General features: G+C 44.4%; 1 protein-coding gene and 1 long non-coding RNA gene across 8 annotated transcripts in view; one reads left to right on the forward strand and one right to left on the reverse strand.

The window, feature by feature from the left end:
- Positions 1-6,072, reverse strand: part of LOC132379146 (uncharacterized) — a 40,926-nt gene extending 34,854 nt beyond the window's left edge. Inside the window, exons 1-2 of one of the 6 annotated variants that reach the window (XR_009507313.1) lie at positions 4,686-6,072; positions 590-671 (exon numbers count right to left, since the gene is read on the reverse strand). This is a non-coding gene — a long non-coding RNA (uncharacterized LOC132379146). Of the gene's footprint in view, positions 1-589; positions 672-2,949; positions 2,981-3,199; positions 3,326-4,685 lie in introns of those variants that run through there. The other 5 variants (XR_009507317.1, XR_009507316.1, XR_009507312.1 and 2 more) reach the window with 5 other exon arrangements.
- Positions 3,355-18,294, forward strand: part of ndst2a (N-deacetylase/N-sulfotransferase (heparan glucosaminyl) 2a) — a 501,430-nt gene continuing 486,490 nt past the window's right edge. Inside the window, exon 1 of one of the 2 annotated variants that reach the window (XM_059946764.1) lies at positions 3,355-3,506. The gene's annotated coding sequence lies outside the window, so the exon portion shown is untranslated. The remainder of the gene's footprint in view (positions 3,507-18,294) is intronic. The other variant, XM_059946765.1, reaches the window with a different exon arrangement.

Consider the following 18,294-nt stretch of genomic DNA (forward strand, 5'->3'; position numbering starts at 1 on the left):
AGCATCACAGAACACGGAGAGCAGCAGAGACCATTTCACGGATGTTGTTCAGGGACAGTCAGGGTATCACACCTGAGGGGGTTTTGTTGAGAAGCTGGATAGCTACAGGAAAGGAGCTTCAGAGATTATGTGTAGTCCTGACGGTGATGGACTTGTAGTGTCTCCCTGATAGTAATTTGGTGAATAGGTGGCTGCTAGGGTGGGTGGAATCAGCAGTAACTTTTTTTTCCAACTCCTTTCTTCTGTTGGGCAATGAAGAAGTGTTTTAATATTGGTAGTCGACAACCAATGACATCCGCTGAGCGGACCATTCACTTCAACCTGGATTTGGAGGGGGAGGAGGCGGCTGGAAATCAAACGGTGATAGAGGTGATCACAGTACTCTCAATGGTGGCTGACTCAAAATTCATCAGGATATGCCCTGAAATGTTAAGTTTCCTATCCAGGAGTAGAAAGTGAATCTCTAATAGATTTTCCTAGTGATGAACATAACGTGCTTGTCCCACTTCAATGTATCGATAATGGCAGTTGCCAGGAATTTGAATGAGAGACAATAAAGGATTATGTTTCAAATGCAGAAAGCACATACCACCAAGCTCCTACTCTGCTGTTGTAAGATGATGAATCGGTCCCCGGGTATGATAAGATGGATTCTTGACCTCACGGTGTAACTTATTAAGAGAAAGATTAGCTCTATTTGCCACATGTACATTGAAATATACAGTGAAATGCATCACTTGCATCAAATACCAACACCCTCTGCAGTAACCTTCTCTCTAATTATTTTTTACAGCTGCACAGACCAACCATTGCACTGAGCAGGAAATGTTTACACTGCCTGAGAACTGTGCAGCACTTAAACTTCTTTTTGTTGTTCTAACAATATTTTAATTAAAAATTCTTATTTCATTACATTTTTGAAAGATTACTTACCAAAAAAAAATCAGAAAATAGAGCTTTTTAACATCAAACACAAACCACAACTCACAACACAATAAAAAATGTCAGGCAGACAAAACAACTGACAGGCACAATGGCAAAAATAAAATGACTAGATGGGGTCAGCTTGAGTGGCCAATAGTTTATTAACAATGAGGTACTGACTTCCATTCTGTGTTTATTGTTACAATTTGTAACTTGAAACACTGACAATGTAAATATGTTGAAGCTCTAACAAGTTTCAAAGTAAAAGTTATGGTATGTTTATTATTTAGAAAATATATGGATTATATTAATTAACACAATTAATTACAAGGAATTTCATAGTACAGTATATTAACATAGGTTTCAAAATTATAATAGCATTATATAAAAGAGAATTCCAGCTGCACAGCAACAAAGGCTATGTGCATGGGAGCATTTCAGTTACTGCATGGCTGCACAGTTTAGAGGGAACAGTGGCCCAAGGATGGGCAGCCCACAACTTACTAACCCTAACCCATATGTCTTTGGAATGTGTGAGGAAGCTAGAGCACCCAAGGGAAACCCACATGGTCATGGGAAGAATATACAAACCCCTTACTGACAGCAGTGGGAATTGAACTTGGGTGACTGACACTGTAAAGCATTACGCTAACCGTTACTATTGTGCTGTCCTTTATTGATTCATGGACTTGAATCTTATTGTCTGCCTACACTGAAATTTCTCTGTAACTGAACACTTTATTCTGCTTTTGGTTATTCTTTCTCTTGTCCTACCTCAAAGCACTGATGTGAACTGATCTGTACGGATGGTATATACAAAAGTTTTTGGATGAGACCCTTAGATGTACAAGATAATGAGAGGCATTGATCGTGTGGATAGCCAGAGGCTTGTTCCCAGGGCTGAAATGGCTAACATGAAGGGGCACAGTTTTAAGGTGCTTGGAAGTAGGTACAGAGGGGTCGGTCGTCAGGGGCAAGTTTTTCCACAGTGAGTGGTGAGTGCATGGAATGCACTGTCAGACAGTGGTAGAAGCAGATACAACAGGGTCTTTTAAGAGACTCCTAGATAGGTACACTGATCTTAGAAAAATAAAGGGCTATGCGGTAGGGAAATTGTAGGCAGTTTCTACAGTAGGTTACATGGTTGACACGACATTGTCGGCTGAAGGGCCTGTAATGTGCTGCAGATTTCTATGTTCACTATACTTCAGTATAAGTGACCATAATAAACCAATTTACAACACACAGAAAGTATGAGAGAACCTAGCAGATCAGGCAGCATCTAGAGTGAAATAAACACTCATGTTTCAGGCGAGACCCTTGGTCAGGACTGGAAAGGAAGGGGGCAGAGGTGGGGGAGAAAAGAAAGGAATACAAGCTGGCAGGTAATTGGTGAGACCAAGTGATGAGGAAGGTGGGTGGGTGAGGGAGGAGTGATACCCTGGCAAATCTGGTCCCATGATTGACTGCTGACAGCAGCAAGACCAGCGGCTGAGGGAGCGCCTGCCTCGGGGGGGGAAGAGACCGGGCTGAGGGAGCGCCTGCCTCGGGGGGGGGGACCGGGCTGAGGGAGCACTTGCCTCGGGGGGAGGACCGGGGCTGAGGGAGCGCCTGCCTCGGGGAAAGGACCGAGACTGAGGGAGCGCCTGCCACCGGGGAGGACCGGGGTTGAGGGAGCGCCTGCCTCTGGGGAGGACAGGGGCTGAGGGAGCGCCTGCCTCTGGGGGGGGACCGGGCTGAGGGAGCACTTGCCTCGGGGGGAGGACCGGGGCTGAGGGAGCGCCTGCCTCGGGGAAAGGACCGAGACAGGGAGCGCCTACCTCGGGGGGACCGGGACTGAGGGAGCGCCTGCCACCGGGGGAGGACCGGTGTTGAGGGAGCGCCTACCTCTGGGGAGGACAGGAGCTGAGGGAGCGCCTGCCTCGGGGGGGGGACCGGGCTGAGGGAGCACTTGCCTCGGGGGGAGGACCGGGGCTGAGGGAGCGCCTGCCTCGGGGAAAGGACCGAGACTGAGGGAGCGCCTACCTCGGGGGAAGGACCGGGACTGAGGGAGCGCCTACCTCTGGGGAGGACAGAAGCTGAGGGAGCGCCTGCCTCTGGGGGGGGTAACCGGGGCTGAGGGAGCGCCTCCATCCTGCTGCAGTTTGTTACATCCTTGACGTTCCAACGGACCCGACCACCGGCAGCCGGGAGGGGAGCTCACCATCCATTCCTCTCTCAATTGTAGCGAAATACTGTCAAACCTCCTCGACTTCCTTTAACATCTAATAGTTACCAGCACCAGCCATAGATCTTTCTGGGGGAGCCCGTCTTCCCTTGCTTCGAGTACGCACTCCTGCACGGGCAGGCGTCCATCCATCTCCTCTCCCCCTCGGCTAGCAGTCCTGATACCCGGCTCCGCAAACCATGTCTGAGCTCAGTGTAGCAAGTCTCCGGCTATGGCGTCCGATGGAGCCCAACTGGTGGGGTTCTGACTGAGAAGCGGCGACTTCTGGCGTTTAGTGTCGCGCAGTTATTTAAAGAAAGGCTCAAAATCGTTTCCTCTCCCGGAGGTGCCGCTGAGGTCGGCAGACAGGACGCAGGTAACGTTGCACATTTGCAAAACTAAAGTTAACGAGCGGAATTGCTAGTGTGGAAGTCGCTATTTTTTTTTGCATGGGTTAACTGTCTCGGCAGGCCTGTCTTATTCGAAGCTACATTGCGACAGATTACGGGGTTGTATCCATGGGAGTTTTAAACTTTACTTTGGAAGCTGGTGTGTGGTGTTTTGCAATTTAAAAAGATTGTGGCCCTTGCAATTCTACACATCCCCCCCGTGCAGTTATGAGTATTAAAAACACTTTTTACTATGTAGCATGTCTCGCTGTTTTCCTTGTGGGTTTCAAAGTGACGGCGCGTTTTGCAACACTGACCGCACACCAGCCTTGTAAGTTTCGTCTCGCTCAGTGTTTTTTTGGTAGTGAAGAAGACAGTCCCGTTCCCTTGGAAGGAATCGTGACGATTCTAAAAAGGGGGTTAAAGCTACCTCGTGTTCGTAGTGCGGTGGGGGGCGGGTCAGGACCCTCTCCCCACCTTCCTGCAAGTATGTCTGTGGGAACGTGCAAACCGAGATGGTATCGGTGATGAATCTGTTACCCCGAAGGGTCCAGTTTCTGATATCAAAGGCTACACAGTCGCAAACAGAAAAATGCCTATAGTCACAACAGCTGTAGTTCTGCCCACAAGGGGAAACCGCAAAACTTGATAGGGGCCGATCATTATCTTCTACCAGGAATACAAAGAGCGTCTTATATTTACGTGAAATAGTTGATTGGCATGCGGAGCAAAGCTTTAACAAAGGTTTGCCGTTATCTAGAGACAGGGAGAACGGCGGGATTGTCAGAATCAGAAGTGTTCTTCAGGGGGTTTCTTTTTTTAAAAAAAGTCATTAATATTCCTCGGGGCTTTGTATATTACTTGGTGCGATTTAATGTATGTTCGCTTTGGTTTCATCGCGGTGGCCGGATTACATAACGGTGAGTAACAGTACAAAGGTGTTCTGTTACTGGACAGACAAAACTTGACCAACATCTACATTAACTGAGTTGAATGGGCGTATGATATATCTTAAACGCACGAGATTCTGCGGATGCTGGGAATCTGGAGAAACACACACACACATGCAAAATGCTGGAGAAACTCAGCAGATTAGACACCAATCTATAGAGGGAATAAACAGTCGACGTTTCGGACCGGGGCCCTTCATCACGCCGTATACTTACTAATGTTAGAATATTACACGGATTTGAATTAACCAAGCTGAAGCAACATACTGCAGACGCTGTAAATCTACCATAAAAACGGAACGTTCGAAAGACCTGCATTAACTCTATCCGTCCCGGGCTCTGCTTGAGCTACCGAGCAATTTCATAAAGATGTAGCTTTATTTGTCACACGCACGTTGAAACATACAGTGAAATGTGTTTGCGTCAACAAACAGTGCAGTCCAAGGACGAGTTGAGGGCAGCCTGGAAGTATTTTCATGTTTCCCGCGCCACATAACAAGCCCACAATTACTAAATCATACTTGTGGAGCTTTCCGTCTTTGGCATGTGGCAGGACCCCCCCCCCCCCCCCCAACCGTGGTTATGGAGAATGTACAGAGACCTTCCAGTGACAGGTAGCCCACTCCCCTGGCCCAACGCCATCAGTCCACCCTCAACCCCTGTTCACCTTTTCCGTCTCTCTTCCCCCTCCACCTGCAAAGGAGCTCTGGGAACTGGTCCACAGTCAGCTCCCACACTGACCATTTTGGGTATTGACCCATCAACCAGATTTGGTGATCTTAGGTTAAGGGATGAATGTAGGCTGGAGTATAGAAAAGTTCAAAAAAACACTATCATTTTGAAGACAAATTCACATAATTTTAACATGAATTCTTTCATAATTGAAACTTGGTTGTTCAAAGCTTCATGTATTATCAAGGCATATATCCATATACAGCTCTGAAATTTGCCTTCTCCAGATAGCCGTGAAACAAAGCGAGAACATGAAAGTTGTTCAGAGAGAGACATCACTCCCCACCCCCGCATATGACGGTTATGTAGAAGTTCCTCGCTGAGGAGCGTGTTCCATTGTGTTATTGTTCATGTTCCCAGTTACGATGCCTGAACCTCATTGAAGTTGAAGGATAGAAGGGTTCACTTGGCTGTATTGCAGGATGGAGATACGTCTCTATCAAAGGAGGTGTCAGGTGCTCCTTCCCTCCGCTACTCTGCAGGTCACCTCTGCAGGTGTAGCACCTGCTCAGCCCCTCGATCAGGGTCACGTTAAGCCAAGTCCTGGTTATGCGACCCCTGACACCAGGCAGACAATCTCTGAAGAGTATTGATAATGGCTTATTTATTAAGATACAGCGTGGAGTAGGCCCTTCCAGCCCTTTGAGCTGCACTGCTGAGTAACCCAGGACTTAGCCTTAGCCTAATCATGGGACAATTTACAATTAAGCTATCAATTAATACATCTTTGGACTGTAGGAAGAAACCGGAACACCCTGAGAAAATGCAGGAGGTCATGGAAAAACGTACAAACTTTTTACAGACAGCAGCAAGAATTGAACCCTCATTAAATGAAACCTGTTTCCCTCTCTCCCTCTCTCCCTCTCTCCCTCTCTCCCTCTCTCCCTCTCTCCCTCTCTCCCTCTCTCCCTCTCTCCCTCTCTCCCTCTCTCCCTCTCTCCCTCTCTCCCTCTCTCCCTCTCTCCCTCTCTCCCTCTCTCCCTCTCTCCCTCTCTCCCTCTCTCCCTCTCTCCCTCACACGTTTAATCACACCCATTCTATAGTATGGCAACCAGAAATGCACCCAATATTTCAAGCATGGTGTAAACAACATCTTGTAAAGCCATGTCTATCTGTGATGCCACTTTCAGGGAATAATGCATTTGTACCCTTAGGTCGCTCGATTCAATAGTATTTTCCGTGGCCCTGCTATTCACTGAGCATGTCATGTACTAGTTTAACTTCCCAAAGTGCAGCACGTCTTACTTCTCTGCATTAAATGCCATTGTCATTCCTTTGTGAAGACACTGCCCAGAAGAAGGCAAAACCACTTGCCAAGAACAAACATGGTCGTGGAAAGGCCTTGATCACCCAAGTCATACAACACAGCACATATTAATGATGATGACTTAGCTATGGGATCTGCAGCAGATAGTAGTTGGAACATCGGGAGAGAAGAAGGGCAGTGCTCTGGCCCAACAGGAGCAAACATAGTTTTTGGGGGATATGGTGGCATAGTGGTTAGTGTAATGCTATTACTGGGGGGGGGGGGGTTGTTTTTTAAGGATATGAGGTAATTCTAGAGATTCCTTGGATTTTCCACCAGCCTCACTGTGAGGACAGCCAGTGGTCCAAGTGTATTGTTATTTGTTTTTTACTTCTTGTGAACATTCTAACAGAATTACAGTACTGTGCAAAAGTCTTGGCCGCTCACTATATATATGTGCCTATGACTTTTGCACAGTATTGTACCTCTGTTGCTAAAGTATTCATAATTGTTCACAGCAGAGAAGATCCCTCTCTCTAGAATAGTAACGCTGTTACAACACCAGTGACCTAAGTTTAATTCCTGCCACTGACTGCAAGGAGTTAGTATGTTCTTTCTGTTACCACATGCGTTTCCTCCCACGTTCCAAAGGCAGACAGATTGGTAGGTTAGTTAGGCGATGTGGGCTCCGTTGGCTTGTTAACATGTTGTGCCACAAAATAAATTTTAAGCTAATTGTTTTGCCTTAATTTTGGGAGGTCAGCGCATGGGTCTGAGGTAGCACTTCAGTCCCACAAACATCTGCAGAGCAGCAATATCAGTAGCACAGTCACTATCAATCTTGTGTGATTATGTGAAGATATTGAGTTCCTTTCTCATTAAGGAATCTCCAAATAATCATTAAATAGCAACACTGAATAATATTTGAGGGCTGTTATTGAACCTGCTGTGATTGTGGGTTGAAAATAGAAAATATTGGATGCTCAGAAATCTCTACAGATGTTCCGTGGAGAGCATTCTAACTGGGTCTGTCACCCTCTGGTATTGGAAGGGCCGCTGCACAGAATGGGAAAAAGCTGCAGAAGGTTGCAAACTCAGCCAGCTCCATCACGGGCACTAATCTTGTTGGCATTGAGGACACCTTCAAAGACAGAATCAGGTTTATTACCGCCGGCAAGTGTTGTGAAATTTGTTAACTCAAAAGGCGATGCCTTAGAAAGGTGGCATTCATCATTAAAGATCCTCACCATCCAGGACATGCCCTCTTCTTGTTCGTGCCACCAGAGAGGAGGTACAGGAGCCTGAAGACAGAACGCTTTAGGAAAAGCTTTTTTCCCCTACCACCATTGGATTTCTGGACAAGCAATGAACAAAAGCATGAACATTACCTCACATTTTTTAGCACTACTTGTATAATTTAATTTTTAATACACGTCTTACTGCAATTTAGTGCTTTCTAAATATTGCACTGTACTACTGCAAAACAATAAATTTCATGATGTACACTCAGTGGCCACTTTATTAGGTACAGGAGTGGAACCTGGTGTTGTCTTCTGCTGCTGGCCCATCCACTTCAAGGTTCAACATGCGTATTGAAATTACTGTTAACTTGAACCAGTCTGGCCATTCTCCTCCGACCTCTCTCATTAACAAGCCGTTTTTGCCCACAGCACAGCCGCTTACTGGATGCTTTTTCTGTTTTTCGCACCAATCTCAGTAAACTCCAGTCTTCCATGTGAGAATCCCAGGAGATCAGTAGATACTGTCTGCGATACTCAAACCACCCTGTCTGGCACCAACAATCATTCCGTGGTCAAAGTCTCTTAGATTCCCCATTCTAATGTTTGGTGTGAACATCAGTTGAACCTCTTGACTATGTCTGTGTGCTTTTATGCATGGAGCTGCTGCAATATGATAGGCGGATTAGATATTTGCATTAATGACAAGGTGTACCTAATAAGGTGTCCACTGAGTCCACGTCAGTGATGCTAATTCTGATTCTGAACAGCTCAGACAGCTGGAATCAATAGAAAAAGGGGAAAAAGCATGCTTGGGTCAGTGACCTTGCATCAGTACACAGAGGACAGTGATTTTAATTATAAACCTTGAGGATGAGATGACAGGAGGCAATCCCACGTTTGGCCTCCTCCTGCTGTGAGCATTAAGATTACAGGTCCCCGCAGCAGCTCACGCTGAGTACCCGGGCAGTGACATTCACAGTACCAGTTATCTCTTGGACTTGTTAGTCCTTGTGGGGTTGCTGTCTTTGGCTGGCAGGAAATCTGCATTAGCTTCCTGCTCTCAAAAATCCTTCGTCTTTTATTTTAACAGATAGCTGCTTTGTGCATTTATGCAACAGTCCATAACTCCAGGCGCCGGGTGGACAAAAATAAATCGTGCCGATTGGCTGTGAAGCTGTTCATGGCGTTGCCGAAATTGGCCAAAAATAAACAAAAGCACATTCCGAAGGTGTCCAGGTTAGGGTTAGTGAGTTGTGGCGGAAAGCGTGGGGACACTTGCTGATCTGATTTGTTGCAAAATAACGGATTTCACTGTACGCACACGAAACAAGTAAAGGTAGCTCTTTTCTTCTAAACATTGATGTCTGCGACTGGTGTTCGATTAGCACTCTGGAAGCTTAAGCTGATTGGTGAAGGGCTCAGGAGCTTAGTGAACAGGAGGTCACAATCTCTCCAAGAAGATGACGCACACTGATTCAATTATCTTGTTCCCAAGGGAACTGAATCGATTACTTGAGGGAGAGATACATTGAAATAACTACATGGAAATGGCTGGGGATTGTGTTTGACTGGATTACCCTTGCAGAGAGTTAGCATTGGCTTAATGGGCTGAATAGCCTTTATCCACTGCTTAGATGATTCTAGGTTATGACTGTAGCAGTTGGTACACTGAAAAATTGCTCAAAGTTCAAAGTAATTTTTTTTATTGAAGTACATGTGTGTCACCACACGAGATTCATTTTCTTGCAGGCATTCACAATAAATACAAAGAAATACAATAGAATCAATGAAAGCCTTAGCCAACAAGATGGACAAACAACCAAAGTGCAAAAGAGAAGAAACCGTGCAAATACAAAAAAAATCAAAATAATAAATAAATGAATAGATTGGTAAGCAATGAATATTGAGAACATGGGGTGAAGAGCCCTTGAAAGTGAGTCCATAGGTTGTGGAATCAGTTCAGTGTTGGGGTGGCTGAAGTTATCGCCTCTTGTTCAAGATCCTGTTGGTTGAGGGTATGAACTACGACTGGACGTGTTGGTGTGGGTGCTGAGGCTTCTGTACCTTCTTCCTGATGACAACAGTGAGAAGAGAGCATGGCCTAGATGGTGGGGGCCCCCGATGATGGATGCTGCTTTCCTGTGACTGCGCTCCATATAGATGTGCTCAGTGGTGGTGAGGGCTTTATCAGTGATGGACTAGTTTGTATCCATTAGCTTTTGTAGGATCTCTATGGCTGCAGGTTCTAACAAATGGTGCTGATGGCTAAATGCACCCCAACTAAAGATCAACTTGTTTGCGAGTTTTTAAAACGTTCGACAGGAAGACTCTACATTGGTTAGTCAAAACTGCCCAGTGCGTTACTAGTACCAGCCTACCTGCCATCAAGAATGTATATACAGAAGTGCGTTAGAAAGAAGCCAGTAACATGAAGGATCCCACCCACCCTGCTCATGGGCTGTTTGTCCCGCTCTCATCAGGGAGGAGGCTACTTAGCATTCACACCGAGTCCTTTCCCCAAGCAGGAAAGCTGATCAACACCCCCCCCCGCCCACAACCCAAACCTCCACTACTTAATCATTTCTTGATAGACACTCCTGTGCCACTTTATGGACATACAGTCAATCTACGAAGAAGGATCTTGGCCTGAAACGTCGACTTCATTTCAACAGACCTGCTGACCTGCTGAGTTCCTCCAACATTTTGTGTGTTACTCTGTATTTCCAACATCTGCAGAATCTGTTTATGTATATAAGCTATTTTTCATATTTATATGTTTGTGAATTTTTATTTATTTTGTTCTTTATCTTACTGTGGTTCTTTGTGATGCATCAGATCTGGAGTAACAATTATTTCATTCTCCTTTACACTTGTGAACTGGAAATGACATTAAACAATCTTGAATCTTGAATGTTAAGGCACAGTATCTTGCAGCAACTTGTCAGCTTTGTATAGTTAGCATTCCTTGTTTTGGTTTGAAACTGCTTTTCTGAGAGTGTTCATCGTGGATTTTTCTCCTATATTTAAAATCCAGACCATCATGATGGTTGCAAAGAAAGGCGCTCTTGATTCCTTGTACAGACAGTACAACTTGCCTGTAATCAAGGCGGTACTTAGGTAAAGGCTTTCAGAAAATGTAGCATTTGAAACCTAAGATGATAGTCACACAGTTGCTGCCTGGTATGTGTTCTTGTTTAGAAACAGTTCTAAATTTTATTTACTGAATTTTTTTTCTTTGATGTGACTGTTGGGTCAGCATCAGTTGGTGCATGCAGTGACTTTATATGGTAATGTATGTACGAGCATTGTCAGTTTGGAATTCTGTGGTCAATTATGGAGAGATTCCATGGTTATTATACTACATTTGGTTGCCATTTTAATACGTACTTCCTGCACTTAATAAAGTGGCCACTGAGTGTACGTTTGTGGTCTGCCGCGGCAGCTCGCCCGCTTCGAGGTTTGATGTGTTGGGCATTCAGAGATGCTCTCCTGCACACCTCTGTTGTAACATGTGGTTATATGAGTTACTGTCACCTTCCTGTCAGCTTGAACCAGTCTGGCCATTTTCGTCTGACCTCTCTCATTAACAAAATGTTTGCGCCCACTGGATCACTGGATTTTTGTTTTTGTTTTTATGCACCATTCTCTGTAAGCTCTAGAGACTGTTGTGTGTGTGAAAATCCCAGAAGATCAGAAGTCTCTGAGATACTCAAACCACCCCATCTGGCACCAACAATCATTCCATGATCAAAGTCACTTAGATCACATTTCTTCCTCATTATGATGTTGGGTCTGATCAACAACTGAACCTCTTGACCATGTCTGCATGCTTTTATGTGTTGTGTTGCTGCCTTGTGATTGGGTAATTAGACTAAGGAGCAGATGTGCAGGTGTACCCCTTAGCCATCAGACTCCTGAACCAAGGGGATAACTTCACTCGCTCCATCACTGAACTGTTCTCACAACCTACGAACTCACTGTCAAGGGCTCTTCATCTCATGTTCTCAATATGTTTTATTTATTATTATTTCTTTCTTTTTGTATTTCACTTTGTCTTTTGTACACTGGTTGAACGCCCAAGTTGTCTTTCGTTGGTTATTATTCGATTATGGATTTATTGAGAATGCCTGCAAGAAAATGAATCTCAGTGTTGTAAATAGTTGCATATATATACTTTGATAGTAAATTAACTTTGAACTTTATGCACTGAGTTGCTGCTACATGATTGGCTCATAAGATGTTTGCTTTAACGAGCAGGTATGGGTATACCTAATAAAGTGGCCCCTGTGTGTAAATATGAACATTGTCAATTTTTGGAGAGATTCCATGGTTATAATGCATCTCTATCTCCAGCCGGAACCCACAATTTCTTTTCCTTCTTTCTGAATCTGCCGGGCTGAGTTCTGCAGATGAATGATAATGAATTGCAGTTGTGGTTTCTATTGTACTGTTTCAGTGAATGTCACAGTAGGAACATTACTTAGGAGGCACAGACTTGGCTGCAGTGAATACAGGGATTAGAGTGAAAGGACGGAGTACTTCAGCTTTTTTTTTTGTTTAGAGATACAGCACAGTAACAGGTCCTTCCATTCCAATGAGCCCCGCCGCCCCAATCTACCCGGGGGACCAATTAACCTCCTAACAAGAACGTGGGAGGAAACTGGAGCACCTGGAGGTAACTTGTGTGGTCATAGGGAGAACATACAAACTCATAGACCATGGCCGTATTGAACCCACATCACTGGCACATTAATAATGTTACACTAACTGCTGTGCTACCATGCTCCCACCCCCACCCCAACCATCTATGTCTGGGAGTACTGAAGGTTTTGGTTTACTGGTTACTTGTAAATTATATTTCATATTCCCTTACAAAGTAGGAGGCTATTTGGCCCATCAATTCCATGCTGGTTCAGTGATTAATCCTATTCTACATCATTGAGCGTGGACCACTGCCACATCAATGCATCAAAGAATATCCATCAATAAAGACCCATCCTCCCCCCACCATCCAGACTGTGCTCCCTTCTCACTACTAGAAGAGAAGATGGCAGGAAGTACAGAAGCCTTAGGTTCTACACCATCAAGTTCAGGAACAGTATCAGACTTGTGAAACAGCGTGGATAATTTCACTCACCTTAGCTTTGAACTGATTCCACAATCCCCAGACTCACTTTCAAGGTCTCTGTGCAACTTCTAGCATTATTTTTTGTTTGCACAGTTTTTCTTTTGTACATTGTCAGTTTATGTTTATACAGCAATGAGTATAAACAGTTCGTGGCTGGTTCTTGTGAAGTGCTGAGCTGTGTCTACAATTCTCTGTAGCTTCATGTGCAGAGCAGTTGCCATGCCATACCAACCCATTATGGATCCAGACAGAATGCTTTCAATGGCATATCAGTAAAAACTGGCAGTAGTTGACGAAGATGTTGTGAATTTCTGTAGCACCTGAGGAAGTAAAGACATCGGTAAGCTTTCTTGGCCATGACAACAATGTGGTTGGACCAGGACAGGCGATTGGTGATATTCACACTGAGGAATTTGAAGCTTGCAACCCTCTGAACCGTAGCACTGTTGATGTAGACAGGAGTGTGTGTATCATCTCCCTTCCTAAAGCCAATGACCATGACAAACTCTTTGTTGACATTGAAGGAAAGATTTTTTGTCATGACTCCATAACATGAAGCTGTCCATCCCTTTCCTGTATTCCAATTTATAATTATCTGAGATGTGGCCCACCACTGCAACCTTGTGGAGCACCAGTGTGTAAAAATAATTGTGGCAGAGACGCTGCTTATTATCCGTACTAATTACAGCTTGTTGTTTAGAAAGGCAAGGGTCCAGTTGCAGAGGGAGACATTAATTTCAGAGTCAGGAGTTGAGTGCTAAGTTTGCCTTTAATAATAGCATTGAAGACTTAACTGTAGTCAGTAAACAATAGTCTGGTGTAGGTGTCCAGGTGCTCCTGAGATGAGCTGAAATCCTCCAGAAATTCTGCCATTGAAATGAGCGGCATGGTAGCGTACTGGTCAGCTTAAGACATTACAACACATTGATCCTGGTTCATTTCCTCCATGGTCTATAAGGAGTTTGTATGATTTTCCCTTGAACGCATGGGTTTCCTCTTGGTGCTCTGGTTTCCTCCCACGTTTCAAAGGTGTATGGGTTAAGGTTGATCAGTTGTGGGCGTGTTATGTTGGCACTGGAAACACTTATGGGCTACCTCTAACACATCCTCAGACTTGGTGGTGGCTGACAAAATTACATATTTCACTGTACATTTTGATGTTCATGTGAAAAAAGCTAATCTTTACAATAAGGATTTCTCAAAATCAGAACTGTGAATGGACGTTTGACGCAGTGAGTCAAAATGTGGGCTCATTCATTGGGGCACTGATAGTCGTACAGAGTCATGAGCCACACATGGACGAGCTCAGCACAGCTTTAAATGCTTTTCTTGGTAGGGGTTGTCCTAAACAGGCAGGAATATAATTCTGTAGTAAGAACAAGATACCTTTGTGAAGTCAACATATCAAAACTCCTCTGCTGAAATCGATTGTGCAATGAAAAGTGTTGCCTTATGACAATGCAAACTTGTCTGATTATCCAATTCCTCAAATCTTCATTCATTTCTTTCCCAGTGGCCAGCCATACTGCACTCTTAGATTGCAGAAGCAATACTTCATATTCCATCTGGGTAGCCTCCAACCTGATGGCATGGATATCAATTTCCCTAACTTCCAGTAATTTCTCCCACCTCCTCCTCCTCCCTTTACCAATTCCCTAGTCTCACTTCCCTCCTCCTCATCTGCCAATCATCTCCTCCTTCCCTTTCTGCTGTGAGCCACTCTCCTGTCCTATCAGACTCTTCCCTCTTCGGCCTTTTACCTTTTCCACCTTGCACCTCTCAGCTTCTTACTTCATCCTCCCTCCCCTACCCACCGATCTTCCCTCTTACCTGATTTCACCTGCCAGCTTGTACTCATTTTCATCCTCCACCACCTTATTCTGGCTTCTGTCCCCTTCCTTTCCAGTCCTGATGAAGGGTCTTGGCTCAAAACGTCAACAGTATATTCCCCTCTATGGATGCTGCCTGACCTGATGAATTCCTCCTCCAGCATTTTGTATGTGTTTCTCTGGATTTCAAAGTTCGAAGTAAATTTATTATCAAAGTCCATATATGTCAACATTCATTTTCTTGCAGGCATACTCAGTAAATCCAGTAACCATAGAAGAATCAATGAAAGATTGCACCCAACAAGCAGACAACCAATGTGCAAAAGTCAACAAATTGCAAACCCCAAAGAAAATAAAGAAATAATAATAATAAATAAGTAATAAATATTGAGAGTAGGAGATGAAGAGTTCAGTGATGGGGTAAGTGAATTTGAGTGAAATTATCCCCAGTCAATATACTCTCCACCACACATCTATAGAAGTTCGTCAAAGTTTTAAATGTCATGCTGAATCTTCATAAACTTTGAAGGAAGGTGAGGCGCTGCTGTGCTTTCTTTATAATTGTCCTTAAGTGCTGGGCCCAGGGCAGGTCCTCTGAAATGAAAACACCGAGGAATTTAAAGTTGCTGACCCTTTCCACCTCTAATCCACCGTTGAGGACTGGGTCATGGACCTCTGGTTTCCCCTCTTGAAGACAATTATCAGTTCCTTTGTCTAGCTGATGTTGACTGAGAGGTGGTTGTTACGACACCACTCAGCCAGATTTTCAGTTTCTCTCCGAGATGCTGATTCATCACCCCCTTTGATTTGGCCTATGACAGCGATGTCATCAGCAGACTCGGATATGGCATCGGAGCTGTGCTTAGCCAGTCATAAGTATAAAACGAGTAGAGCAGGGGGGTAGGCACACAGCTTTGTGGTGTACCTGTGCTGATTGAGATTGTGGAGGAGATGTTGCCAACCTGAACTGAGTGGGGTCTGCTAGTGAGGAAATAGAGGATCCAATTGCACAAGGATATATTGAGGCCAGGGTCTTGAGGCTTATTGATTAGTTTTGAGGGATTGATGGTATTGAATGCAGAACTGTAATTGATTAAAGAGCATGCGTCTTTGTTATTCAGATGTTCCAGGGATGAGTGAAGAGCCAATGAGTTGGCATCTGCTGTGGACCTGTTGTGCTGAGAGGCAAATTGGAATGGATCTCAGTCATGTCTCAGGCAGGAGTTGAAATATTTCATCACCAGCCTCTTAAAACACTTCCTCACTGCAGATGTAGGTGGTACAGGGTGATGATCGTTGAGGCAGGTTACCACGTTCTTAGGCACCGGTATAATTGAAGTCTACTTGAGGCAGGTAGGTTCCTCAGATTGCTGGAGTGAGAGTTTAAAGGTATCTAGCCAGTTGATCCACACGGGTCTTCAGTACTCAGCCAGGTACCCCATCTGTGCCAGATGCTCTCCTTGGTTCACCCTCTCACATCTGCCTCCGAGACTGAAATCACAGGATTATCAGGAGCTGTGGTGATGGTTCCTCCATGTTTTGACGGTCAGCGAGAGCATAGAAGGCATTGAGCTCATCTGGAAGAGAAGCCGTGATATTTCCAGCATCTGCAGAAACTCTTGTGCTTATGGATGGCACAATATGACTGTGATGCTGTTGCAGGTGAGCTTTTCATTGCATCTGTGCCTACGTGTATGTATGCATCTGGCAATAAACTTAACCTTGACTGTTATTGCTAGGATCGTTAATGGATTACTGGTAAAATGGAAAATCTCCAGCTACAGACTTGATGCATGAGTGAAATGCAAAAAATAAGTTCATGTGGAAAGTTAGATATTGGAGAAATGTAATGCATTAAACAATTATAATACCTAACCTCCCTCTGTTGGTCTGTTTTAACTTTTAAAAGAGTAATATTTTGTAGATCAAGGGCCATAATGGGTTTACAGCTGGCTGTTTATTACCAGACTTGATGAAAGGTCTTGGCCTGAAATGTCGACTCTGCCTTTCTATAGATACTGCCTCACCTGCTCAGTTGCTCCAGTAAAATAGTGAGGTGGTGTTCAAGGGCTATTCAGAAATCGAATGGCAGATTTCTTACTGTTGTGAGCCATTCCGCATTGGGACAGCACCTGAGCTTTGCTCTTTTAGTAAAATGAAGGATCAGTTTATCATTTTTCTCCTTTTTATCTCACAGAATTTTACAGTGTAGAGAGACCTCTCATGCATTAGTTGACTTGGAAAGTTGTCCAACGCCACACTTGTCTGCTTTTACCAATTTCCCAACCTCTGTCCATTTCTTTGCAGTTATTCCCTTATGATGTAATATTTCCTTTTAAGAACCATTTGATAGCTCTGGATCTATACTCGCTGGAGTTTCTAAGAATGGAGGGGGGGGGGGGGGGGAACCTCATTGAAAGCTACCGAATATTAAAAGCCCTAGATTGAGTGTATGTGGAGAGGATGTTTTTTGTAGTGCATGAGGCTAGGGCCAGAAGGCGTCGCATCAGAATAGAGGTTCTCCATTTAGAACAGAGTTGAGGAGGGATTTCTTTAGCCCACGGATGATGAATCTGTGGAATTCATTGCCACTGACCCCTGTGCACGCCAGTTCATTGGGTGGATTTCAAGCAGAGGTTAATATTTTCTGGATTAGTCACGGCATGAAAGGTTACAGAGAGAAGGATTGAGAGGGATGGTACGGTAGTGTAGTGGTTAGCATAGTGTGTTACAGTACAGGCAACCCAGGTTTAAATACTGCTGCTGCCTGTAAGGAGTTTGTATGTTCTCCCTGTGACCACATGGGTTTCCACCAGGTGCTTCAGTTTCCTCCCACACTCAAAAGATGTAGTCGTTGGTAGGTTACTTAATCATTATAAATTGTCCTATGATGAGGCTAGGATTAAATTGGGGGTTGCTCGGAGGACTGGAAGGGCCTATTCTGTGCTGCTTCTCAATTTTATATAAAGTGATGGAATGGCGGAGCAGATTCGATGGGCTAAATTGCCTAATTCTGTTTTATGGGCATATGGTCTTTTCAGTTCCTTTCTGAGAATGAAATTCCAGATTATTGCCCTCCTTTTTTAAACAACATTCCACAACTCCAGTTTTGTGTCTGTTAGATATCTGCAGTTTTACTGTTGGCAGCAGGTCCCTCTCATCTTTAGTTACTATTGTATCTAAATTCTGATGCAGGTCAAACAGCAGATAGTGTAGGGCCCCCACAAACACACACCTTTTGCTTGTGTGCCTTTCTTCTGCCTTCCTAGTGAACCGGCTTTTCTTGTGCTCCCTCGGACGGATAATTCACTTCCCGTTTTTGTTCACAGGGAACTGAGGCTGTTTGAGACCATCTCATTGCACTGCTGGACTAAATGATCCTTTGCAGTGTTGCCAGAATTTACATGCCTAGTAGAACTCAGTAGTATTGCTTGCAGTTTAAAGATCTGCAGGGTAATGAGGGATGCTTGCATTAAAATCTCTTTTGATGCATCATTTTATATTTTAAGGGAGAGAAGTATTTCCACCTCATTGCCAATACTTTGATAAGTAACTTACTTACTGCCCGTCATGCTGCTGTCATTTAGGGGAGCAGTGAAGGCACTCCATCTCTCTGTCCTTGACCATTTTCTCTATTGTGTATGATCTA

This window comes from Hypanus sabinus, chromosome 21, assembly GCF_030144855.1.
Source record: "Hypanus sabinus isolate sHypSab1 chromosome 21, sHypSab1.hap1, whole genome shotgun sequence".
NCBI classification, from domain to species: domain Eukaryota; kingdom Metazoa; phylum Chordata; class Chondrichthyes; order Myliobatiformes; family Dasyatidae; genus Hypanus; species Hypanus sabinus.